This window comes from Schistocerca nitens, chromosome 7 (assembly GCF_023898315.1).
Source record: "Schistocerca nitens isolate TAMUIC-IGC-003100 chromosome 7, iqSchNite1.1, whole genome shotgun sequence".
Classification (NCBI taxonomy): Eukaryota; Metazoa; Arthropoda; class Insecta; order Orthoptera; family Acrididae; genus Schistocerca; species Schistocerca nitens.
Window position 1 is genome coordinate 306,254,020 of NC_064620.1, and position 2,500 is coordinate 306,256,519.

The window sequence follows — 2,500 nt, forward strand, 5'->3', positions numbered from 1 at the left end:
ATATTTAGGCCAGGTCACTGAGGATCATGGTAACTTCTCTGATGTCAAAAGCTTCCTCAGCAAAAGATTTTATTGCTGAGTAGCTCTCCTTTGTTTGGAGCAGTGTTTGTTTACTCCTGAAGGATTCAGGTCCCACTGCCTCAATGAGCTTACCTCTGGGCTCTGCATATTGTGTGCAGGTGTAGAGTATGTGGTTTGTGTCTTCTTCTTCACCACATGTACATCTGGTGCTTTCCTCTATGCCCAGGTCACAGATCTTCTTTTTCAGCCCATGGTCTGTCAGCAGGCAGGTTAGGGAGTATGATGGGATTATCGCCCTCCGCCAGCCTTTCTGCCACATTCCCACATCTGGTACCCAGCTGTATGTTTCCCTTCCAGTCAGTCCCTGGTTCCATCTGTTCTGCCACTCCTCCTGCAACATACACTCTATTCTCTTTTTAGTACTACATCTAGGATTTTGCCCAGCGATGTTTCTTGGAGCTTGGAACCCGGCAACCAGGCCAACCACCTCATGTCTTGCATAGTATAGCAAGGCTGCCTTCACTACCTCTAGGTCCAGTGGCAAGCTTCCCGTTAACACCTGCAGGGCATCAGTTGACACTGTCCTGCAAGCTTTGGTCATCTGCAATAGAAATGGCCTTTGTATTGCGTCCAGTATTCTTTTTACATACCTGTGCTTTGTGCGATGTGCCCATGCTGCTGCACCGTATCTACAGACAGAGAGGCATAAGCCCTGGTATATCAGTTTGAGGGACTTCTTTTGCAGGCCCCACTCTGTTCTAGTAACCCTCAATAGCAAGCCTGAGATGGCACCTAGCTTTCTCTGGATGTTTTTCACATGTGGTGTGAAAAGGAGTCTTTCATCAAGGGTTACACCCAGGTATGTGGCCTCTGAGACGAACTTTATGTTACCCCCCTCGAAAGGGATTATTGGCGGTCTATTCCTGTCAAAACTGCCTTTGATGGTCATGGCTACTGTTTTATGTTTAGATATCCCTAGCTTGTTCTTTTTGGTCCATTCGCTTACCTCCTTTAGGGCCCGCATTGCTCGGTCTTCTACTTGTTTACGGCTCTGTCCCCTAACGATAATGGCTAGGTCATCAGCGTATGCCACTTTTGTCCATTGATCACCCTCCTTTTCGTTTACTATCTCGTCGAAGACCAGGTTCCATAGGAATGGGCCACAAATGGAGCCTTGTGGGCATCCCTTGGTGACTGTTTTCTCTACACATCCGGCCCTGTTTTTAACTATAACTGTTCTGTTCTTAAAATAGTCCACCATCAGATCATAGAGGTTACGCGGGCACTGGATTTCTCTTAGGCGTCTCATGACACTAGGCCACCAGAGGTTGTCAAAGGCACCTGCTATGTCCACAAAGATAACCACTACATACTTTTCATCACATTGAACGTTGCTTAGGAGCTGCCTAATGGCCATTTCAGTTGAGGCACCTTTACGGAACCCAAATTGGTTTGGGGCCTTGAGCCCTGATTCGTTATACAACTTGTCAAGGCGATTTACAACTAGGCGTTCTAAGACCTTCGCTATGATAGGGAGCAGACATATTGGGCGGTATGACTTTGGCTCATCCCTGGGTTTTTCTTCTGATTTGAGCAGAATACACACATTACCCTTTTTCCACTCATCTGGGACCTTTCTTTCCTGCAAACAGCTGTTATATAGGTCCACCAGGAGATGGGGACTCGTGTGCCAGACCCTCTTTATTATTTTGTCGTCAATTTCATCAGGGCCTGTCGCTTTGCCTGGTTTACAGGCCTTTATAGCAGTCCCTATTTCCTCTGGCGTGAATTCAGGGTCTATGTCACTGTTTTCATAATCCTCGTTGGCCATCTTCACCATCTGCTGTTCGACAGTGTCCTCATCTGCATTGTCGTCAGGAAGCAGGCTCTGTAGCAATGACCTTATAGTCTCCTTCCATGTTATTGTTGTAGTCTGGTCTGTGACTTTTACATTACTCAGTACATTTTCTGTGCCGCGTTTTGGCCGGATTACTTTCTTCACTATGGCCCAGGGGTCATTCTGATCACAGTCAGATACCCACTTTTTCCACATCTTCTCTTTGGCTTGGACGATTTCTTTGTTGTATTTGTTTTTCGTCCTGTTATAGTGCTGTTTTGCTTCTTCTGTAGCAGTCTGGTTGTTGCTTCTCCGTGTTCGCTGTAATGTACGTCGAGCAGATATGGTGTCACGCCTCAAGTCAGCAAGTGTTGCACTCCACCATGGAACTGGGTTCTGCACACGAGTTCTCTTTCTCATGGATCTGTTGCAGGATTCATAGATAGCTTCCTGCAGTCTGGCAGCCATTCCATTTACACAGTTTGTCCCCTGTGGCCAGTTCTCTGTGGACTTGGCAAGCTGTTTGTCAAAGATGGTCCACTTTGCAAAGTTTGTGTTATATGTCGCCAATTTCTCTGTCTCCCTCCTCCTTTGGGGTGCTTTGATTTTGTATGTTATAGCCCTGTGGTCACTTGATGTCCA

The 2,500-nt window shown here is 46.7% G+C and overlaps 1 pseudogene; it reads right to left on the reverse strand.

Moving 5' to 3' along the window:
* Nucleotides 1-2,500, reverse strand: part of LOC126197808 (large subunit ribosomal RNA) — a 7,807-nt pseudogene that overhangs the window by 1,921 nt on the left and 3,386 nt on the right.